Here is a 25,170-nt window from a genome sequence, read left to right as displayed (position 1 = left end):
GCTCAGATGCAGCTTCATTCAGTGTTTTAACATGATTACTTTACAATTAGGTATTATTGTGCTGTCCATTTTTGAGTTTTTGTATCTAGTCCTGTTGCACAGTCTGTATCCCTTCAGCTTCAATTACCCATTGTCTTACCCTGTTTCTAACTCCTGCTGAACTCTGTTACCAATGACATATTTCAAGTTTATTCTCGAATGTCCGTTCACATCAGTGGGACCATACAGTATTTGTCCTTTAGTTTTTGGCTGGATTCACTCAGCATAATATTCTCTAGGTCCATCCATGTTATTACATGGTTCATAAGTTTATCTTGTCTTAAAGCTGCATAATATTCCATCGTATGTATATACCACAGTGTGTTTAGCCACTCTTCTGTTGATGGAGATTTTGGCTGTTTCCATCTCTTTGCAATTGTAAATAATGCTGCTATAAACATTGGTGTGCAAATGTCCGTTTGTGTCTTTGCCCTTAAGTCCTTTGAGTAGATACCTAGCAATGGTATTGCTGGGTCGTAGGCAATTCTATATTCAGCTTTTTGAGGAACCGCCAAACTGCCTTCCACAGTGGTTGCACCATTTGACATTCCCACCAACAGTGGATAAGTGTGCCTCTTTCTCCGCATCCTCTCCAGCACTTGTCATTTTCTGTTTTGTTGATAATGGCCATTCTGGTGGGTGTGAGATGATATCTCATTGTGGTTTTGATTTGCATTTCTCTAATGGCCAGGGACATTGAGCATCTCTTCATGTGCCTCTTGGCCATCCGTATTTCCTCTTCTGAGAGGTGTCTGTTCAAGTCTTTTTCCCATTTTGTAATTGGGTTGGCTGTCTTTTTGTTGTTGAGATGAACAATCTCTTTATAAATTCTGGATACTAGACCTTTATCTGATATATCATTTCCAAATATTGTCTCCCATTGTGAAGGCTGTCTTTCTACTTTCTTGATGAAGTTCTTTGATGCAAAAGTGTTTAATTTTGAGGAGTTCCCATTTATTTATTTCCTTCTTCAGTGCTCTTGCTTTAGGTTTAAGGTCCATAAAACCGCCTCCAGTTGTAAGATCCATAAGATATCTCCCAACATTTTCCTCTAACTGTTTTATGGTCTTAGACCTAATGTTTAGATCTTTGATCCATTTTGAGTTAACTTTTGTATAGGGTGTGAGAGATGGGTCTTCTTTCATTCTTTTGCATATGGATATCCAGTTCTCTAGGCACCATTTATTGAAGAGACTGCTCTGTCCCAGGTGAGTTGGCTTGACTGCCTTATCAAAGATCAAATGTCCATAGATGAGAGGGTCTATATCTGAGCACTCTATTCGATTCCATTGGTCGATATATCTATCTTTATGCCAATACCATGCTGTTTTGACCACTGTGGCTTCATAATATGCCTTAAAGTCAGGCAGCGCAAGACCTCCAGCTTCGTTTTTTTTCCTCAAGATGTTTTTAGCAATTCGGGGCACCCTGCCCTTCCAGATAAATTTGCTTATTGGTTTTTCTATTTCTGAAAAATACGTTGTTGGGATTTTGATTGGTATTGCATTGAATCTGTAAATCAATTTAGGTAGGATTGACATCTTAACTATATTTAGTCTTCCAATCCATGAACACGGTATGCCCTTCCATCTGTTTAGGTCTTCTGTGATTTCTTTTAGCAGTTTTTTGTAGTTTTCTTTATATAGGTTTTTTGTCTCTTTAGTTAAATTTATTCCTAGGTATTTTATTCTTTTAGTTGCAATTGTAAATGGGATTCGTTTCTTGATTTCCCCCTCCGCTTGTTCATTGCTAGTGTATAGAAATGCTACAGATTTTTGAATGTTGATCTTGTAACCTGCTACTTTGCTGTACTCATTTATTAGCTCTAGTAGTTTTGTTGTGGATTTTTCCGCGTTTTCGACGTATAGTATCATATCATCTGCAAACAGTGATAGTTTTACTTCTTCCTTTCCAATTTTGATGCCGTGTATTTCTTTTTCTTGTCTAATTGCTCTGGCTAGAACCTCCAACACAATGTTGAATAATAGTGGTGATAGTGGACATCCTTGTCTTGTTCCTGATCTTAGGGGGAACGTTTTCAATTTTTCCCCATTAAGGATGATATTAGCTGTGGGTTTTTCATATATTCCCTCTATCATTTTAAGGAAGTTCCCTTGTATTCCTATCCTTTGAAGTGTTTTCAACAGGAAAGGATGTTGAATCTTGTCAAATGCCTTCTCTGCATCAATTGAGATGATCATGTGATTTTTCTGCTTTGATTTGTTGATATGGTGTATTACATTAATTGATTTTCTTATGTTGAACCATCCTTGCATACCTGGGATGAATCCTACTTGGTCATGATGTATAATTCTTTTAATGTGCTGTTGGATACGATTTGCTAGAATTTTATTGAGGATTTTTGCATCTGTTTTCATTAGAGAGATTGGTCTGTAGTTTTCTTTTTTTGTAATATCTTTGCCTGGTTTTGGTATGAGGGTGATGTTGGCTTCATAGAATGAATTAGGTAGTTTTCCCTCCACTTCGATTTTTTTGAAGAGTTTGAAGAGAATTGGTACTAATTCTTTCTGGAACGTTTGGTAGAATTCACATGTGAAGCCATCTGGTCCTGGACTTTTCTTTTTAGGAAGCTTTTGAATGACTAATTCAATTTCTTTACTTGTGATTGGTTTGTTGAGGTCATCTATGTCTTCTTGAGTCAAAGTTGGTTGTTCATGTCTTTCCAGGAACCCATCCATTTCCTCTAAATTGTTGTATTTATTAGCGTAAAGTTGTTCATAGTATCCTGTTATTACCTCCTTTATTTCTGTGAGGTCAGTAGTTATGTCTCCTCTTCCATTTCTGATCTTATTTATTTGCATCCTCTCTCTTCTTCTTTTTGTCAATCTTCCTAAGGGCCCATCAATCTTATTGATTTTCTCATAGAACCAACTTCTGGCCTTATTGATTTTCTCTATTGTTTTCATGTTTTCAATTTCATTTATTTCTGCTCTAATCTTTGTTATTTCTTTCCTTTTGCTTGCTTTGGGGTTAGCTTGCTGTTCTTTCTCCAGTTCTTCCAAATGGATAGTTAATTCCTGAATTTTTGCCTTTTCTTCTTTTCTGATATAGGCATTTAGAGCAATAAATTTCCCTCTTAGCACTGCCTTTGCTGTGTCCCATAAGTTTTGATATGTTGTGTTTTCATTTTCATTCGCCTCGAGGTATTTGCTAATTTCCCTTGCAATTTCTTCTTTGACCCAGTCGTTGTTTAGGAGTGTGTTGTTGAGCCTCCACGTATTTGTGAATTTTCTGGCACTCTGCCTATTATTGATTTCCAACATCATTCCTTTATGGTCCGAGAAAGTGTTGTGTAAGATTTCAATCTTTTTAAATTTGTTAAGACTTGCTTTGTGACCCAGCATATGGTCTATCTTTGAGAATGATCCATGAGCACTTGAGAAAAAGGTGTATCCTGCTGTTGTGGGATGTAATGTCCTATAAATGTCTATTAAGTCTAGTTCATTTATAGTAATATTCAGATTCTCTATTTCTTTGTTGATCCTCTGTCTAGATGTTCTGTCCCTTGATGAGAGTGGTGAGTTGAAGTCTCCAACTATTATGGTATATGAGTCTATTTCCCTTTTCAGTGTTTGCAGTATATTCCTCACGTATTTTGGGGCATTCTGATTCGGTGCGTAAATATTTATGATTGTTATGTCTTCTTGTTTAATTGTTCCTTTTATTAGTATATAGTGTCCTTCTTTGTCTCTTTTAACTGTTTTACATTTGAAGTCTAATTTGTTGGATATTAGTATAGCCACTCCTGCTCTTTTCTGGTTGTTATTTGCATGAAATATCTTTTCCCAACCTTTCACTTTCAACCTATGTTTATCTTTGGGTCTAAGATGTGTTTCCTGTAGACAGCATATAGAAGGATCCTGTTTTTTAATCCATTCTGCCAATCTATGTCTTTTGATTGGGGAATTCAGTCCATTGACATTTAGTGTTATTACTGTTTGGATAATATTTTCCTCTAACATTTTGCCTTTTGTATTATATATATCATATCTGATTTTCCTTCTTTCTACACTCTTTTCCATATCTCTCTCTTCTGTCTTTTTGTATCTGACTCTAGTGCTCCCTTTAGTATTTCTTGCAGAGCTGGTCTCTTGGTCACAAATTCTTTCAGTGACTTTTTGTCTGAGAATGTTTTAATTTCTCCCTCATTTTTGAAGGATAATTTTGCTGGATATAGGAGTCTTGGTTGGCAGTTTTTCTCTTTTAGTATTTTAAATATATCATCCCACTGTCTTCTAGCTTCCATGGTTTCTGCTGAGAAATCTACACAAAGTCTTATTGGGTTTCCCTTGTATGTAATGGATTGTTTTTCTCTTGCTGCTTTCAAGATCTTCTCTTTCTCTTTGACCTCTGACATTCTAACTAGTAAGTGTCTTGGAGAACGCCTATTTGGGTCTAATCTCTTTGGGGTGCGCTGCACTTCTTGGATCTGTAATTTTAGGTCTTTCATAAGAGTTGGGAAATTTTCAGTGATAATTTCTTCCATTAGTTTTTCTCCTCCTTTTCCCTTCTCTTCTCCTTCTGGGACACCCACAACACGTATATTTGTGCGGTTCATATTGTCCTTGAGTTCCCTGATACCCTGTTCAAATTTTTCCATTCTTTTCCCTATAGTTTCTGTTTCTTTTTGGAATTCAGATGTTCCATCCTCCAAATCACTAATTCTATCTTCTGTCTCTTTAAATCTATCATTGTAGCTATCCATTATTTTTTCTATGTTTGCTACTTTATCCTTCACTTCCATAAGTTCTGCGATTTGTTTTTTCAGTTTTTCTATTTCTTCTTTATGTTCAGCCCATGTCCTCTTCATGTCCTCCCTCAATTTATCGATTTCATTTTTGAAGAGGTTTTCCATTTCTGTTCGTATATTCAGCATTAGTTGTCTCAGCTCTTGTGTCTCATTTGAGCTATTGGTTTGTTCCTTTGACTGAGCCATATTCTCAATCTTTTGAGCGTGGACAGTTATCTTCTGCTGCTGGCGTCTGGGCATTTATTCAGATTTCTCTTGGTGTTGGACCCAGCAAGGTTGCAATATTTTTCTGTGAAATCTCTGGGTTCTGTTTTTCTTATCCTGCCCAGTAGGTGGCGCTCGTGGCACCCGTTTGTCTGCGGGTCCCACCAGTAAAAGGTGCTGTGGGACCTTAAACTTTGGAAAACTCTCGCCGTCCTGGGGGTTCGCTAGCCGAAACGGCTTGAGCCGGCCCGGGGTCCGAACGCAGGGGGGGTTGCTGGTCGCCGCAGCCAGGGAAAGAGCCCGTCCGAATTTCCTAGTCGGCCCTGGGCAACAAGCGTGGCGGGAGGGCGCCAGCGGCAGCGGCCCGCCCGAGAGAGTGCACGTTCCCCGGGAGTCACGGGGTCACCGTTCTCCGCGGCCTGGGGGTTTCCGATCCAATTCTCTCAGTTGTTCCGGGGGCTGCGCGTGGTGTGGGCGCCAGCCGTCTTTGTTTCAGGGGACCGCCTCTCCAATTCTCCCAGCCGGCCCGGGAAGGGGGAAGGGAGTAACTCCGGCCGCTTGCCACCCCGCCCGGTAAGGCCCGCGCACCTCGGCGATCTCACCCGAGCTGCTTCTCTCAGCCAGCCAGCCGTTCCAGGATGGGGTACGCTGTCTTTTTTATCTCTGTTGTGGCTTTGGGCGCTTTCTGTATCGTTTCTACTCCCCTAGTAGGTGTCCTGGAGAAGAAACTAAGATCCGCGCGTCTTACTAAGCCGCCATCTTCCAGGAAGTCCTGCCTTTATTTTTAAAAGCAGTTTCTTTAAAACAATAGTACGTGGGGAATTTTGAATCAAATTGAGGCCGAATCAACTCACCAGGCAGTTTTGGATAGGTGGTTATTGCATCACCTTGGGAGAAAGTGTCAAAACTAAAGCTTGTATTATGTACACAGCAGTGCCTGTACAGAGGAGCATGGGAGGAACTGTGTATCAAGGAGTGGCACGGCCCTTTGCGTCTTAAGGAGCCGTTATTACTCTGATTTGGAGCTTCACTGGGCAAGCCTCCCTGAGGTGGTGAAGCTTCCTCTTGGGGCTGAGTTGGCACACGTGGTGGGTGCTTTGAGGGGTGCTTTGGTGGTGGCTTCTTTGGCTGAGATCGGTTGGGTTTCTGAGTCTCTTAAGCTTGGTCAGTCTTACTGTGGCATCTGGGTGCTGAGTGAGATGAGGGTTTCTCTGGGTGCTATGTGTTGAATGGTAACTGAGGCCACATGGACATCTGGCACTGCAGGAAGATCTGAGGTAGCTGCATGCCATTTCTGTACATAGGACCCAGCTGTCCCATCTGAAAAGGAAGCAAATAGCAGAGAACTCAAATCAGGGCCTGAGATTCAGAGTGTCCTCACTTTCTAACCTCTGCCATCAAAATTTAGCTAAAGCCCTTGAAAATCCTGTGGAACTTGATCCAACAATGGAACCTTAATGATCTTTAGCCAGAATTTCTTTCTTTCTTTCTTTTTTTATTAAAGCATACAATCCACCCAAGGTGTAAAACCAATAATTCTCAGTATAACCACAGAGTTGTGCTTTTATCATCACAATCAATTTTATAACATTTTCATTGCTCCAAAAAGAAAACCCCCAAACCCCTTATATCCCCTGTGCTGGTTTGAAAGTATCATGTGCCCTAGAAATGCCATGTTTTAATCCTGATTCCATTTCATGGAGACAGTCATTTCTTTTAATCCCTAGTCAACACTATAGGCTGGAAACTTGATTAGATTATCTCCATGGAGAGTGATTCACCCAATGGGGTATTAACCTTGAATTAGAGGGAGATGTGACTCTACCCATTCCAGGTGAGTTTTGATTAGTTTACTGGAATCCTTTAAAAGAGGAAGCATTTTGGTGAGAGCAATGAGAGTCACAATAAGCACGAGAGCCCATGCAGCCAGAGACCTTTGGAAATGAAGCAGGTAAACGCCCCTGGGGAGCTTCATGAAACTAGAAGCCTGGAGAGAAAGCTAGCAGTCATCTCCATGTTTGCCATGTTCCTTTCCAGTTGAGAGAGAAATCCTGAACTTCGTTGCCTTTCTTGAGTGAAGGTAACCTCTTGCTGGTGCCTTAATTTGGACATTTTTATAAACTTGATTTAACTGGGACATTTTCAAGGCCATAAAACTGTAAACTGGCAACTTACTAAATTCCTCCTTTTAAAAAGCCAGTCTGTGATTTGTATATCGCATTCCGCAGCTAGCAAACTAGAACCCCCATTAATGACACTTAGCATTGGTGTGGTACTTTTGTTACAGTTGATGGAAGAATATTAATATTCCTGTTAACTCTAGTCATAGTTTGCATTAAGTGTATTTTTCCATACATAACACCCTCTTATTAATGCTTTGTAATAGTGGCATACGTTTTTATAGTTCATGGAAGAACATTTTTATATTTGTACTATTAACCACCTTTGTCATCTACCACAAGATTCACTATGTTATAAAGTCCCATGTTTCATCCTCTAGCTTTCCTTCTAGTAACATATACATCCCTAATCTTCCCCTTTTGACCACAATCACATCCATGATGCAGTGCTGTTATTTTCTTACAATAATGTGCTACCATCACCTCTATCCATTTCCAGACATTTACATTCAACCTTATTAAAAATTCTGCACAAATTAAGCATCAACTCTCTATTCTCTTCCTTCATTCTATCTTCTGGTAACCTATATTTTAGATATGAACTTTGTGAGTGATGATATAGATTGGTGTTAAACCAGAGAAGAAATGTTTGAATGGGGACAGATTTTGTAGTAGGTTGATTTATAAATTGGCATTTTCAGATTATAACTATTTTTACTTCTCTGTCTAACCTTGCAATTTGGAGACTTTGAAATGAAACTGAATTAATGAGGATCCACCTATACCCAAGAAGGACAGCATTGAGCAAGAGCATTTAGGCAGACAGAATTTTTATTCATCTGCTTTTTTCATTTTGTTCCTTATAAGGGCCTCTGCTACCATTTTTATTTTATGTGAAAAGATATTGATAGGGTGGGTCACGGTGGCTCAGTGGCAGAGTTCTTGCCTGCCATGCCATAGACCCGGGTTCGATTCCCGGTGCCTGCCCATGTAAAAACAAACAAACAAACACTATTGATAGCTAGCATGTGCTCAGCTGTCAAAAGAATCAGATTAAAATGAAAACTTAAGAGCAATTGAAAGAAAGAAACAGAGAGAGCGAGAGAGAGAGCACTATCATTGATACTTGTGGCCCCTAGCACTGGAATACCAAAACTAGAAGTGAGGTTAAGCAAATGATAGGAATGTTGATAATTTTGAGTTTTTAGATGCCAGACTGGTTTAGAAAGGCACAGTAATGCTCAACTACATTCATTGTAAAGAGTAATCTCAGTTATAATAAGGGCACATGCCAAAATCAGGATGTGGTGTTAAATTCTAAGATGGTGTAAACAACATCCCATTATATAGAAGCTAGTCAAATAAACTGGAATATTCCTGAATACTATTATTTTCTCTTTCTTCTTTTGTTGTTGCTGTTGTCATTATCATTATTATTGTTATTTTACCTTTAAAAATCATTTCTGGGGCGGGCCACGGTGACGCAGCAGGTAAGAGTGCTGGCCTCCCATGCCCGAGGACCCGGGTTCGATTCCCGGTGCCTGCCCATGTTAAAAAAAAAAAAAAAAATCATTTCTGTTGAAGGGATGATCAGGGAAATAGGAAGAAGCAAGCAGAAATGTAAATTTATCTCCTTTGTTAGATACTTTGATTAAACACATGGAGGAAAAGGTTTGAAACAATAGGCTTTTATATGAAGTTTGGAGATTGCTTTTATGGATTTAATTTATTTCACTCTAGTTAATTATACAAGTCTTGCATTTATAGATTTGATCAAAGTTTACTTAGAAGCATTTGCTTGGATAATTCTTTGAGAAAAATCTGCTTCTGTTTGTATTTATAATAGAGAAAACTAAAAGTTTTGATCAGAATGATTTATTTTCATGGTATAGCAGATACAACCCAGTTCTTAGCACAGTAACCAACATGTAGATACCAAGTGATTGTTCATTCTTTTTATTCCTTCTTCCTTTTACTGGGTATGAAATATATCTAGTAGGGATTTGAGCCTTCTGCTTGTTTCCCAGAGGAGGACACTTAAGCATTTTATAATCTACTATTACCTAAATTATTTTCAGAATAATTTAAATATTTTCTGAATAATGTAATCAATAGTCTGTCGTATATCAGAGAAATTGGAAGAGTGTAACTGAACAAAGGGATCAGTAATATGTTGATACATTTCCTGCTAAGTATTTTTCAGAATCACAAGTTTCTAGAGAATTAAAATTAACAGCTGAAACTTGTGTGTTTAGCAGAGGCTCTAAAAAAACATAAGGAAATTAATAAAGAGAAGAGTAATTCTACTTTTCAAGATTATGGTCAGAGACTTTTGGAAAGTTTTGGAAATTTAATTTCCTTCTCACTTAATGTTAGCTGTAACCATGAATCTAAATAAAGTTTCTGTTATAGTACACAATCATGTAGGAATATATAGCCTTTTATTTTGCAAATACAAAATGTCAATTATTTTATCTTTTTATTCAACATAATATTATATATGGTTAAGATCCCTTCCATCTCTAAATACCCATGAATGAAAGTTAATGATTAACTTTTTGGGGGGACTGAAAATAGCACTCACAATATTAATGAATCAAATTGGTGATTTGATTTGGTTTGTATTATGTAAGACTACTAAAACATAGTGTTCTTTTTGAAATTCAGAAACTTGGATTTCAGAGTCTTGGAAGAGCTGGGCAAAATGCCAAGTGAACTCTCAGTTATTCATGCTAGGTCAACCTTGAGAAAATATGAGTTGAGAAATTAACTGAAGGGATCATGTTATAGATTTTTTCCTAAAATCTGATCTTCCATAATAAATGTTTTCACATCTAGATAAATGGGATAATTATCCTTTTCATTGACTGGGGCAAGCTTTGCTATTTTTGTTGAACTTGGATTCTCCTGTTCCCTTATGCCTTATGAGAGAAAAGATTTGTAGTGGTAATGTTTGCTTATTTTAATGCTAGCATTTAAAAAGTAAGAATGTTTGAATTTTAATGCTAAAAGTTGAATCCTACTTGGTTTCTATACATCAGTTCAATCCGGTGGTTGCACAATTGCTTTCCTTCCAAGGCAATGAAAGGTACCATGTCCTTCCTTTGTCTTGGACCAAATTACACTGCATTTTTAAGCTCCCACCCTCAACCCCACCCCATTTCGTGCCACTAAGAATAAAAGTACACCAGAATATTTGACTTTAATTTAAGCTAGAGATACGTTTTAAGTTTGATGTATCCAAGATGTGCAATGCTATATCTACTCAAAATGTCTGGCTGTCTTTATCTGATTTTGTAGAAAATGAGTAACAATAATAACACTGTATGTAGTTATACTGTGTGAATGTTGAAATGAATTTGCAAGTGATAGGAAAGCTAGGGGGGACAGTGTATACTTAGGGGTGAAATGAGTGTTATGATGTTAGATGACCTGGTCTCTGCCTGTGCTATTTCACCAAGAGCTAGATTTTTTATTTTAGCCTTAACCATATAGGTTATTGGGAGTTGCCACTAAACCACACTTTTGACTGCTTTATCTATTTACCCTGATCCCTCTGCCATAAGAGCAGTTACTGGTCACAAAATAATCTATGTTTCTAAATTCCAGCTAAGCTATTGAATAAATAAACTCTTAATAAATAAACTTAAATAAAACTCTTGGATCAAGAAAGAAAACTTTTTTTCTTTAAAGCAGAAAAAATGTGTTTAATTTCATAAAATATTTTGAAATCGGCCCCTCCTGACTTTCCTCCTTTACTTCAACATTTCTACTTATTTCGACAATTCTTTTTTCCTGCAGTTACAATTGTTTCTGAGCATGTTTGCGATTTTTTTTATTGTATCTCTTTTTTTTTTTAATTTTTCCCTCTATATCCCTCTTCTAGTCCCTAAAACATGGCATCTTAATCTGGGAGTCTATAAATCCATAAAATTGGATATAAGAATTTGTGTATTTGTGTGTAAGTACATTTTTTTTCCTTGAAAGAGAACCCATATCATGATATCTGTGACCTTCTCCTTCATGCTCCAATTGTGAAGATCCTCTCACTGCCATAGATTTTAAGCTGCTGGCAGCAAAAAGATCTTTTAACTTCTTACACTAGATACGATAGAAAGAGGCTGGGCTTTGGGAGTTGCCAGACCTGATTAAAACCTTGCACAACTTATTCAACCATTCAGTTTCCTATTCTGCAAAATGGGAGTAATTTTCCCTGCCCTGTAAAGTTACTCTAAGAAGTAAGTCAAATATTTCAGTTTAAGTCAAATACAGTCAATGTCTATTGATCAATCAGTCAGTAATTGACTTTTACTGACTGATGAAAGTAATTTTATGGGTCCACATTCCACTTTAAAGTGATTTACGAAGGACTTAAGAGTAATAAAGGTACTCATTGTTCCCAGAGCAAATAGATCCTCTTCTCAGAATAGCAACTGAGCTGCAGCTCTGTGAATTACTAGGAGAGCACTCCAACACTACAGGGTCATTAAATGAAGTGCTTGAGATTAAGTAGTGTCCAAGAGATCAGTTGTTCGTGGCAGAATAGTATCCAAGACTCTACAACCTTGACTTCTCTCTGAAATTGTTGCATATTCTCAGGCCCTAAATATGACAGACTTTTCTACCCCAAGAGAAGAGGAGGTACAAGTCAATCTCCCACAGGTTAAATGGTTAATAACGTTCCATTCCACTAACATTTCCTGAGTGGCTTCTTCATACCAAACCTAGTTGAGGTGCCCATGATCCTGAACAAGATATTAGGGGACAGGAAATTTTCTGAGTTAGAAATCAGCAGTATATTCAAATCTTAACTTCCACAATTTACTTTATCAAAGGTAATAGTCAAACAAACTTCTCTTTAAGCCCCACTTTCCTTATTTGAAAATGGGGGTTGATAGTAGTATTTCCTTTGTGGGTTTATTGAAAAAGTAATGAGATACATTTATTTAAAGTTCTTAGCGCATAGCTCAGCATTAAATAAATGTTCAGCTGCTTTATTATTGAACACTAATACATTTTCTAAATATTTCTGAAGAATGTTTTACCTCATTGTGCTCATTCATTAAAAAAAAAAACAGAAAAAGGACAACCAATAACAAACAATAAACAACAATGAAGCCCGAGGTACAACCAAACATCTAAATAAAATATAAGAAAAGGAAACTGGCTTATAAAGCATATCAGATTTTATTCAGTTTAAACCCATTCTTTGTTCCACAAATATGAAATTTACTTTGTGAAATCATGAGTAATTCTGACGGATAGTTATTTTTTTGGATCACACTCAGAGGTGGTTACTTCTCGGAGTTCCGAGCATTAAGAACTGCCATAAATACACAAGACGAGTTCAAAAGTGATTTTGAGTCGGCAGCGTGCGGTGGCGACAGGTGCCCTGCTGGCCTTCTCGGCCCCCGCGCACGCCCGGAGCCAGCTCCGCGCCAAGCCCGAGCTCCTGCACTTGACTGTCGAGGGGCAGCAGACCCGCGCGACTTTGCGAACCACCCGGCCGTGCTGCCGGCGGCCAGCTCCTACTTCCGTGCCATGTTCGCTGGGTAGCTGCGTGAGAGCCGCGCCGAGCGGGTGCGCCTGCAGGGAAAGCAGCCCCACACCCTACATCAGCCGCTCGACTTCGGCTGCAGGGGCCGCGTGGCGGCGAGTAGCTACAATGTCTACCCGCTGTTGCGTGCCGCCGACCCGCTGCAGTTCCGGGCTGTGAAGGAGGCCTGTGGCGTCTTCCTGCAGTAGCAACTCAACCGGGCCAGCTGCCTGGAAAGGGAGGCGACTTCCCCGAGTCCTTTGGCAGAAGAGCGTAGGGCCTCCCGCCACGTGGGGTGAGGCGCTCCCCGCGCGACGACGCGCTCTGCGTGTCCAAGGAGGACACGGTCTACCAGCTGGCGCTGCGCTGGGTGCGCACCGTCTGGCAGCCTCGGCCGCGCACTGGCTGCAGCTGCTGGAGGACGTTCGCCTCGCTTCGTGCGCCGTGTACCTACCTGCCGGCGCAGGCACGCCCAGCCTGCGAGGCGCGCGACCTCCGGGAGGCGCGTTGACGCCTCCAGGAGAGCCGGATCTGCCCCGTGTGCGGCCGCACGTCCACCCGCCTCGCGGAGAGTCTCCAGCTTGTGGGCGGCTCCGACCAGAACTGTGACGACCTTACTCTCGACTGCTACAACCTGCAGACAGGTCAGTGGTGCTGCCTGGCCTAGTTCCCGGAACACCTGGGGCCAAGGCTACAGCATTGCGGTGCTGCATGACATCTATGTGATGGGTGGCAACAACTGTGTGTGGTGGTACAAGAGTGTGAATGAGTGTGGACTGAGGTGGCGTACATACTGAAGGCCCGCGAGTACCCAAGCTCCTCCGTACTGAACAGGTTGCCCTACGTGATGGTCGCCGACAGCACGGAGTGCTACCACCGTACTTCCGACTTCTGGGAGGCCCTGTGGCCCATAGTATGACCTTCCCCGTGGACAGCTGCTCTACAACTCCTTACTGCTGCCAGCTTTATGCCATCGGCTCGCTGGCCGGCAAGGAGGCCAGGGTGATGCGGTGCTACTAACTACCCGGACACGGACCTGTGGTCCCTGGTGGCCAGTGGCCAGCACCCATCGTTGTTCCTCCCCTCCCCTCCCCCCCCAAGACCGGAACTCCTAACTGAGTACTTCAGGGAAGACTTTGCTGAGGTGAACATGTATAACCCAATGAAGAATGAGTGGGACAAGATCCCTTCTATGAATCAGGTGCATATTGGGGGCAGCCTGGCTGTCTGGGAGGGAAGCTCTGTGTGTTTGGCTGGCACAACAACACGTTTGAACTCCTGGGTGGTGGAGGTGTGTGAACTCTCGGGTGGTGTAGGTATATGACCCTGAGATGCAGGCATGGAGAGTGGCGACATCCAGAGTTCATCTTCTGGCATGGCAGCATCAGCATCTTCCGCCAGTTTATGTCCCAGACACACCTGGACTGGTGCAGCTTTGAATTAGACAGCAGTGGCAGTGATGTGGACTCAAGCTGGTGGCAGCAGCAGCAGCAACACCATATGGATGAACTGCATTAGCTCAGGCCTGGCCCAGGGCAGGCCTTCATTCAGATAACCTGGTACTTCTTGCCTCAGGGAGGCAGTGACCTTGCCAGGTAGAGCATGGAGTCTTGGACTCTGTGGCCTGGAAAGTTTCTGTGCATTTGGAGCTGGAAGCCCCAAATGCTGGAGCCCAAACCCACTGGGAGTGGCCCTCCCTTGGCAGTGGAAAGGGATGGTCCCCCCCAGCTGGCTGATGTAGCACATCTCCCTGTTGCTGCTGCCGCCTGCTCCCATCTGTAGCAGAACAGGAGGAGTGGAAGAATCCCCAGCGAGAGGCCTGGGAATATCCTGGGCCTGCCTTCCTGCAGGTTCTTAGCCATCTGCTCCCCTATCTGGGCCTGTAGCATCGGGGTTTAGGTGAAGCTGACTATTGTGGGGTTCCAAACTCCACGTTCTATGCAGACCTGGCAGCCAGCAGCCTTCCAAGACTTTTTTTTTTTGGCGTGGGGGTGGATGGGTGATCTACCTGTCTAGTTCCTTGCCCCTGCTGGGGTCTCGCACCAAAGCATCTCTCAGGGGTGGGGCCGACTGGGGGTGAGCTCAGGCCCAAGGCTGCATGAAGCAGGACTTTTTTATTTTTTAATTTTTATTAAAACCAGTTTTATTCACATACTATACAATCCAACCTAAGTGTACAATCAGTGACTCCTGGTATAGTCACCACCACAATTAATATGAGAACATTCCCATTTCTCCTGGATAAAAAAAATCTCATATTCCTTATATCTCCATTTAGGTTTGCTAAATGCTGGAATGCATTATACCAGAAATGGATTGGGTTTTACAGAGGGGATTAATTAGGTTGCAAATTTAGAGTTTTAAGGCCATGCAAATGTCTGAATTAAAGCATCAACAAGATGATACCTGGACTCGGAAAAAGGCTGCTGACATCTGGAACACCTCTGTCAGCTGGGAAGGCACCTGACTGGCATCTGCTAGTCCTTGCTCCCAGGTTGTTACTTTCAGCTTCTGATTCCAGGGTCCTTTCTTAGTTTCTCCGGGCCAAACTCTGGATTTTATCTCTTAGCTTAGCATCTCCTGTTTCCAGAGTCATTTTCTGTTTCCAAGAGTCTGTACTTTTTTAAAGGACTCAAGTAAGCAGATTAATAGGCGTGTGACCTCAAAAGAGTCTCCAGGACCCTGCTGAGTGTCCTGTGTCTTGAGGATGCTGGGCCATGTTGGATACTGGGTCTCCTTGTCCCCACTAGTCACCCAGCTTGGGAGACCTCTTTTTGGGCTGATGGAGGAGCAAGTGGAGGCCTCCAGTGGCAGTGGAAGGCTGTAGCCTGATGGTAAGGCCCTGGGAGTCTGGTTGAAGCCCAGCCCAAGCAAACACTGAAGACGTTTGCTCGTGGGTAGCAGTGGTTCTACACTTGCATCTTTGCTGTGTTTGCAAGTGAAGAATCCTGATGCTTACCCTGAAAGCCCTGGGCAGGAGTGTCTTAGGGAAGCTCCAGGGTTTGGGATGTCTACAGTTTGACCCTTTAGAAAAGTGAGGGAAAGCTAAAAACGGGTGGGTTTGTTTGACTTTTAAGTCTATTTAAAAAGTGCCCATTGCCAAAGCTTTCTACAGGGTGGGGGGATTTACAGTTCCTTGGAAGCTCTGGGCCAGCTTGAGAAGCAGGAGTTCCAGAGAATACCCCAGCTCCAGGACCTATGAGGTTCCCGTGGAAGCCTTTTCCCAGTGACCTAACTTTTAGAGGTATGTTCTCACCAGGAAAAAAAAAAAAGAAGTTGTAGGACCATCACTTAAGAAATTGTACTTGAAACTCTTTATGACAAGATGGCACACCCTGTCCTCTGGAAAAAGCCTCGCTGCCTTCATTAAATGCAGCCCCAGCTATCGAGTGGGGGTGGGGCCTACCCTTCCCCTCCCCACCGCTGTCTTGGTCTGTGTCGGTGTTTCATTGCCATTTTGTTGCCATTGGGTCAGACCATCTTGTTCCAGGAGACCCTGGCTGATCTGGAACAGTGGCTGCTCACCATGAACTCCTCTCCTTCCCTTGGGGTTATACTGCCTCCCGGTCATTAAAGAGCACCTACTGTGTACTGTCCACTGGTGGGAGGGCTGGTGGGGGGTGGTATGAGGAGGAAGGCCTATCCTCAGCTTTGGGGGTTCCTGACTGGGGGAGCTGTAAGGGGATCCCAGCTGGCCAGTCCTGGGATGTGCACTTGTGAGCAGTGGAGAAACATGGACCTGGCTTGTTGGACTTGGGGGTGCCCCTGGTGGTTGGTTTGTTTGGGTCCCCAGGGCTTTGCCCACTTGCTGGGAGCAGACCCCTGGCTGGAGATAGTCCTCTGATTTTTTGGAGCTCTTCTGCCTGGGGCTGGCGGAGGGGCTTCCCAAGGCTTTCTTTCATCCCTTTACTCCCAGTGTGAGCTCCTGAGATGATGAAGTGCCCCTGCCCCCCACTGTCCCTACCCCCTTGGCTCGGCTCTCAGCCCTAGATGGCTCCCTGCAGCTCCTACTTACCTGTGGAGTGGGCGGCTGCTGGGCTCTGCAGGCAAATGCCTGAACCATCTGCCTGTTGATGACTTATCTCCTCCCAGCATCAGGGGGTGCTGCAGGACTGGGAGGGGCCCATGCCTGGTCTCACTCCCTTCTGCTCTTCTGGGGCAAGGAGGGATGTGTGTGCACAGAGTTGATTAAGCCCTGGCTGTATACCAGGTACAGAGCTAGGTGCCAACGGCCCTACCCCTCCCATCTCAGAAGGTGCTTCTCGTGCCCTTTCTTGGGGCTCCACCGCATGGATACTGGACTTTGTCCATGTCCCCAGGCCTGTCCCCTTGGAGGGCCCTTAGCAGCCTGAGGAAGTAGGGTAGGGGCTGTCAGCATGTAGTGACAAAGCAGCCCTCACAGCAGTTCTTCCTGCAACCCATGAGCCCAGGCTATGGCTGTCTGGGTCATGGATGATCCAAGGGCAGTCACTTACAGGGAGAGGCATGAAGTAGAACTCTTTGGTTGGGACTGGATACTTTTTTGTTCCCTTGTTTTCCTGTCTAGATCACCATTTCTGGTTCTCGCTCGCCCAAGCAATGGCATCCAGGCTCCAGGGTTTGGGGCATAGGCGTACTCACTGCCTGTACTCACTGTAGGGCCTTTGCTTGGCCTCCTCTTTGGAAGCTCATCATGGGCTGGGCTGCTGTGTAGAATAGCCGGTGTCCTGGTTCCTTCTCCTTTTCTTCTTCTTACCCCTTCACCGTGACTGACAGCTATGCTGCCCCACTCTGTGGCTCCTCAGTTAACAGTTGGTTTGGGTGTGACCTAGCAAAGGAGGAAGAGAAGGTTGAGGCTGTATCCCTCTTCTGTCAACTCTCCAGAACTACCCATGCCCCACCTACCAGGACACTGTCTGTGGTTTGAAAGACCAAGGATGGAGAAGGGGGAGGAGGCAGCAGCCTCAGGAACAGCCTGTCCTGCCAGCCAACAGACCCTGTGAGTGGTCCAGGGTCAGGGGTGACCTTAGAAATTTGCTTCTAACCCTTGCCTCCTTACTTCCCCTTGCTGATGTCTTCACACTGACTTTGGGACAGATTCTGGCTAGATTACAAGTTAAGTTATGAAAATTCAGTGGCTAGCATTTAAAGCTGATCTATAAAGTAGCTTATATTTTATGATTTCAGAAGTTCTCCTACTTAATAAAAGCCCTCTTTTTATGGCTTTCTTGTTGTATGCATTCCCCTTTCCAGCAAGACACCGTTCACTTTTATCGATCCATTCCTAGGAATAAGCCTACCCATAGGATGTCAGACTAATGTGTCCTGGGGTTCCAGGGTGCTGCCAACCGTTCGTTCAGCGTGTATTCTAGGGATGGAGTTGCATACTTCAGGTATGTTTTCTTCACAATTTTGAATAATAGGTATTTAATGCATGGGGAAACCTGAGGTCAGGGCTTTTAAGTAACAAACATAGATTCAGGATATGCTGACAGAATCTGGTTTTGCATAGAGGACTGTCTGACTCCATTTTCCACCAGCCATAATTCTTCGTCATAGGGCTAGGCAGTGTAAAACACCAGAAAAAGGAATGCTGATTGACTGGCACCACCAGAGTTAGTAAATGAGAGTCTCAGCTCAGGCAGTTTCTCTGTTTCTGCACCTGGGACCATCTTGGTTCTTCTGCTTTCCTCTGGCAATGAGATCATTTCTGAGTCACTGGCAATTCAATATAGGCTTTATCTACAAGAAATGTAGATATTTAACATAATTTAGGTTCCAAAAGATAAGTAACCACAGTGGATTTCTTTTTTTAAATAATATATATTTAAAAAATTTCTAAGTTATTGTGCATGATAGAATACTGAAACACACAGGAAGCAAAGAACATAAAACAAATCATGCAGAATCACAAGCAGTTTGCAGTTTGACATATCTTTCTAGGCAGGTATGTGTATATACACAACTGCGCATATATTTTCATGTGATTGAGATCAAACAGAATGTATCCTACTTTTTCATGGATATTTACCAATTCAAAGTCCCAAAGCTGTGAGTATTGTGGTAATGAGGAACATGTGACACCAATTCAGTCAGGGGGAAAAATGTATTCCTGCCTTTCTTGGGGATAGAAATTTCACAAAAGACAAAAATGGCAAAAAGCCTCTATAGATATCGGCAGAGTTGCAAATTCTACATACTCTTAATGCCTAATTTAAAAATGAGACATAAAGCAAGAGTGCATTAAGTGTAATGTGCCTAAGAGAATTCATTATTAGATCTATACTGAATATTAGCAAAAAGGTATGTTTCCATTGAGTTATTTAACTATTTTCGTAAGGTGCAGCCAAGAGATGTGCACATACAATGGCACATCAAATGGAGAGGTGAACACATCTGCATACATCCTTCCGCCTGCACTTCTTTCTACCCCACTGCAGCCAACTTAATGAACAAGTCCTGATTCATACTTCTCAGGGGTGGTTTAACAATTTGATGTTAAATATACTTCTTTTCTATTAATTGAACAAAAAGGTATCTATAAAGTCATTAATTCATTGGCTTTACTTTTTATCATACGTTGTCATTTCAGGATATTTAAAAAGCTTATATGTGGAATAAAGAATGAACCTTATTTGCAATAAACAGGTTATTTTATTGAAAAAATGCCTGTTGAGCTATGATTATCATCTAAAGCTTTCTTCTAGGTATAGAGATACTAGCAAAGAGCCCCTCCCTTTGCCCTTCCTCTTTCACCGTTTAAATGACTAATAAAAATAAGTTTAGCTCCAAAAAAATGGATTAGTAAAGGTCACCACCAGATACAGTCCTTCCTATAAACTAGCTTTCCTTTATTGTAAAATTTCAAAAGAGAGAAAAGAATTTAAAAGAGATAGCATAGACTTACAGTCTTCAGACATAGTTTAAAAATAGTTTGTAAATAAGTGGAAATTTCCACCACGAAGAGGAAAAAGCTTCTCCAGGTTACTGCACCTCAGAGTTAGGAGAGACCTTGAGGATCATCTAAAGGGAAATGGCTCACTCAGTGCTTCCAGTTCCACAGATACAACACCCTGGAGTCATCCTTCCCCTGTCTTTTCCTGTACCTGGGCAAATCCTGCCAGCTCTATCCTCAAGAGAGATCCAGAATCGGACCACTTCGTACCACTTCCATCTACTGGGTCCAAGCCACCTACACAATTTTGCCTCCTGTATCAGTCAGGGTCTTCTCCAGTGAAACAGCCATGTGTGTGTGTGTGCGTGTGTGTGTGTGTGTAAAGAGGTTTATTATTAGGAATTGGCTCATGCTATTGTGGGGACTTGACAGGTCCAAATTTGGACAGTCAAGAGACTGGGAATTCCAGGGAGGGTGCCATTGAATTCTTGAGTCTGAATTCCTCAGACTCGAAATTCAGGAAGGGGTAGAGGGTGCAGCCTTGAGGCAGAATTCCTTTTGTTTCTGGCATGGCTAGTTATTTGCATTTAAGATCCGTAACTGGTCAGATGAGGCTTGCCCATATTATTGGGGAAAATCAGCTGACTGTAATGTAGATGCTGAGCCCATCTACAAAATATCTTATGCAACATCTAGGCCACATTTGGCCAAACAACTGGACAACCATACCTTAGCCAAGTTGGCTCATGGAATTAACCATCACACCTTCTTACTTGTCCTTTGCGTCTTAACCTCTTCAGTTTATTCTCAGTCAGCAACTAGAATAACATTTTAAAAAACTAAGTTAGATCATGCTCCTCATCTCGGTCTGAGTTAAAGCAGTCCTTACACTGCCACAGGGCCCTGTGTGATCTGATCCCATCTCTCTGATGTTCATCTCCTACCTCTTCCTTACTCTCCCTGCTCCAGGCATACCAGACTCATTACTTTATTTTTTATGTTAGATTTTGATATGGTCACATATGTACATCATAGCATTTCCAGTTTAACCACTTTCAAGAATATTTTCAGTGGTGTTAATTACATTCACAATATTGTGCTACCATCTCCTTACTTTATCTTGATCATTTCAGACATGTGTCTGCCTCATGACCTTTGCACTGTCTGTGCCCTTTGCCTGGAATGTTTTTTCCTGGAGTCTACTTGTCTCACTCCTTTGCCCTCTTGGTCTTCACTCAAATACTACTATGTCTATGAGATCTTCCTAAGGTAAGATTGAACCCCCACCTCCTGCTCTAAACTCCTCTCCTGCTCTGTTTTTCTCCATTGCACTCATCACCAATTAACTCATTGAATATTTTACTGACTTAAGTTGTTGTTCTCCACACCAATGTAAGCTCTTTAAAGGCAGGGGGTTTTGTCTGTTTTATTCATTACTGTGTTCCTAGCACCCAGAACAAGGTAGGTGCTTCATCACTATTTGTAGAACTAAATAAAATCTGATAATTCAACACACTCATTGTGAAAATAAAGGAACTAAGGCCTAAATTTAGTGTCCATTTTGCCTCATGGGATCTTGTTCTTGAACAATTCCAAGCAACTTATATCCGTGTTTGAGACTTAGTACAACAAAGAATCGTAAGAGGGAGAAGCAGAGAGACAACAGGAGAAGGGAAGACCAAGGGTGAAAGTGAAAGTGAGACATGTACGCATGCACACACACATACACACACATGCACACTTCGGGGAGACAGAGGACAGACAGGAAGATAGACACAGCCTTAACTGGATTCAGGCCTCCAGTTTCTCCCTATTCAAGGACATCCTCCACACGACTGAGTTAATTTTCCCCAAAGAGATTAAATAGCACCCTTGGTGGTTCCCCACGATCAACACAACCAGTTGTAAACTTGGCATTCAAAGCTTGTTACCATTTGCCTCTTCCTATTTTTCCCAACGTAACATCCCATAATTTTCCCTGACATCTGACATTGTTACCATGTTATTCTATTCTACCACCACCCCACCCCCTGATTTCTCAGGTCTCTCCACATATTTGTCCCTCTGCACGGGCTTTTTATTTGCTCTAGAATTCCCTCTTTACTTTTCCCACCTCCATACCTTTTAGGAGCCAGCTCAAAAATCCTCTCCTCTGTGAAACTTTCCCCTTTTCTTCCAGCAGAGTCAGGTTTCCTGTTCTTTGCATGTCAAGAGCCTTTGAGTCCTTACCGTGGTGGTGCCATTTACCACAGCACTTAGTTTCTTGTTTGTCTTGCTTCATTATGTCTCTGGTGACTAGCAAACTGCAACGAAAAGGAGGCATAAGCTCTGTCTTTTAGAATTTGCTGTTAAAGGTAAAACTATGGTTCATAAACTTGACTTACAAGTATTTGACTTGGGGGCAGTGCGATGGTGACTCAGTGACAGAATTCTCGCCTGACATGCTGGAGACCCGGGTTTGATTCCCAGTGCCTGCCCACGCAAAAAAGAAAAAAGTACTTGATTTGGCATTTTTGGGCAGTGGGTAGATACTGAAAGAAAGCCTGAAAGAGAGAATCTTTACCAGAATTTCTTTCTTTGTTTCCATTTTATTTTTCCTTAAGGTGAGGAAGATTAAGAGTAGCTTCCAACACATGGAAATGTATCTGCTGTCATCTGGGTTATCTTTCTTCCTTTAGGTAGCACAGCTTTAGATAGTCACATTGTAATACTGTTCAAAGTGTGCTAGACGTAACTCCAGGGTGGACCTTTTTAATGTTAGTTTCCCCAAAACACATCTTTAAATAACATCCACACATTTCTAGCTTGTGAATAAATTAGAATGAAAATTCCCATCCGCTCTGAAAAACTTGCAGTCATTTCCTTTGCTGTGCATGTCTGTAAGTCAATGTCAAACTAGTTGTTAGGTCTGTCTCTGGGTAGAAAGCTGCTGATTCCTGGGGAAAGATGAAAGTACAGGGAGTGAGCTGAAGGCATCAGCAAAACGGATGATGACAAATAGCTACATAATGATCATTTCTCAAAACTGGGGAATTTTGCTTCTCATTTCTGGCTTCTTTGGTGTGTGGTTGCTGCTGCTTCTACTTTCTCCTCAATCTCTAATGTTTGTGGAAGAAGGACTCGTCTACACTTCTAGTTTGTTCTCCCTCTTTGCAAAGTGTAGCACAGTCGGTCCACTGACATCATTTGACTAGTTGCCACATGTTGAACTTTTTAGTTCTGAGTAATTTTGAATAGAAGAGAAACATCAAACAAAATAAGTCTATGGCTTATTATCCCAAAGATTGTATATTCAATTTCTTAAAAAATCCAGACACTGAGTATGGATCAATTTGAACATTTGCTTCAACTTGTATAATACTATACATCAGCAGATATTTAAATGATAGGATTAGGGTTATTTAAACTTAGGTCCATCAATGTACTTCAGGCTGTCTGAGTGGTCATTGAAACTTTAGACAACATTTTGTGCATTCTTCTTATTCATTTTTTTGGGGGGGAGGAAATAAGATTTACAGTTTCCGTTAGGTGCTCAAGGCAATGCTTGGCTCCTGTGGAGGGTCCTAATGGGGAAGTATAAATGGGAAATCTGAAGGCCTAGTTTCTGCAGCGTCCAATAGCAACTAGAACTTGAAAAAGATTTTATTTTAAATAGTGATTCTGAACCTAAAAAGGCATCATAATTTAACAATTAAAATTTATAGAAATCAGATAAGAGATGGAGTCTTGGTCCAAACACATCTAATAGTTTGTCAGAAAGGACCAGGGATCTGTCTTATAGCTATTTTCCTAGTCCTGGAATGTACAGTGGGAATAGACTTACCTAATCAATAGAATCCCACATGGATTCTTTTCTAAAAAAGTTTTTCTTAGAGAAGTTGTGGCTTTGCAGATCATTCATGTGTAAAATACATGATTCCTAAACACAACCCCACCACCGAGACTGCTTTAGTGTGAAACATTTGTTACAATTGATAGCATTTTTTTTGTAATGGTACTAATTTTTTTTTTAGCAGTAGTTAACTTTGTTAACAATTGATGAAAAATTATTAAAATAGCACTATTAATTATCATCTTTAGTTTACATTAGGTGTATTTTTTTCCGTATACCACCTGTATTATTTGCTAATGCTGCTGGAAAGCAGTATCTCAGAAATGAAATGGCTTTTAAAAAGGGAATTTAATAAGTTAGAAATTTACAGTTCTAGTACTGAGAAAATGTCCAAACTAAGGCGCCAACAAAAGGTTACCTTTACTCAAGAAAGGCTGATGCCACCTGGAATACCTCTGTCTTCTGGGAAGGCATGTGGCTGGCATCTGCTGGTCCCTTGCTGTTGGGCTCCATTGCTTTCAGCCTCTGTTTCCTGTGGAGGTTCCTCACTTGGCATCTGTAGGACTTCACTTAGCTCCTCTGGGATACAATTCTTGGGTCTGGCTTGCTTAGCTAAATCATGGGAAAACACATGGCAATGTCTGCTGGGCCCTGCCTCTCCAAATGTCAGGGTCTGTGTTAGCTCTGTCAGCTCTGAAGCAACTGTTCTCCAAATGTCTGCATCTGGTCTGAAGTTTCTTCAAAATTTTTCCCTTTTTAAAGGACTCCAGTAAACTAATCAAGACCCACCTTGAATAGGTGGAGTCACATCTCCATCTAATCAAAAGGGCACACCCACAGTTAGGAATGTCAGATCTCCATGGAGATAATCTAATCAAAAGTTTACACCTTACAAGTTAAATCAGGATTAAAAGTAATGGCTGCCCCCACAAGATTAGATCAGGATTAAAACATTGCTTTTCTGGGGTACATTGTAGCTTCAAACCAGCATACCACCCTATTATTAACACTTTGTGTGTATTTGTTATGATTCATGAAAGAATATTCTTATACTATAAACTCTAATTGGTCATCTACAATAGGGTTCACTGTGTTCTGTGGTCCCATGCTTTATCTTTTAATTTTTATTCTAGTAACACATACAACCCCTTTTAAGCACTTTACCTATATAATTCAGTACTGTTAATTACACTCACAATAACATGCCACCATCACCACTGTTTTAGTTTGTTTAGCTGCTGGAATGGAATACACCAGAAATGGAATGGCTTTTAAAAAGGAAATTTACTAACTTGCAAGTTTACAGTTCTAAGGCTGTGAAAATGTCCAAATGAAGGCACAAAAAGAGGTTACCTTCACTCAAGAAAGGCTGATGCCATCCAGAGCACCTCTATCAGCTGGGAAGGCACGTGACTGACAAATACTGGGGCCTTTGGCTTCTGGACACCTCTGTCAGCTGGGTAGGCACATGGTGACATCTGCTAGCTTTCTCTCCTGGCTTCTCCTTTCATAAGGATTCCCCAGGGATGTTTTTCCTCTGCATCTCCAAAGGTCTCAAGCTTTTTCCAAAATGGTTCCCTCTTAAAGGACTCCAGTAAGAAACCCCACCTTGAATGGGTGGAGACACATCCTCATGGGAACCACCTAGTCAAAAGGTCCCACCCACAATTGGGTGGGTCACATCTTCATGGAAACCACTTAGTCAAGAGATCCCATCCAGCAATACTGAATCAGGGTTAAAGAACTTCGCTTTTCTTGTGTATGCAACCATTTCAAACCAGTACAATCACAATC

General features: G+C 41.9%; 1 pseudogene; it reads left to right on the top strand.

Annotated features, from left to right (window-relative positions):
* The first annotated feature begins 12,246 nt into the window (after positions 1–12,246).
* Positions 12,247–14,243, top strand: LOC143663421 (kelch-like protein 21 pseudogene; annotated as a pseudogene).
* The last annotated feature ends 10,927 nt before the right edge of the window (positions 14,244–25,170 follow it).

This window comes from Tamandua tetradactyla, chromosome 19 (assembly GCF_023851605.1).
Source record: "Tamandua tetradactyla isolate mTamTet1 chromosome 19, mTamTet1.pri, whole genome shotgun sequence".
Lineage (NCBI taxonomy): Eukaryota > Metazoa > Chordata > Mammalia > Pilosa > Myrmecophagidae > Tamandua > Tamandua tetradactyla.
The sequence above is the reverse complement of the archived record's forward strand: the minus strand, read 5'-3'. Positions and strand labels throughout refer to the sequence as shown.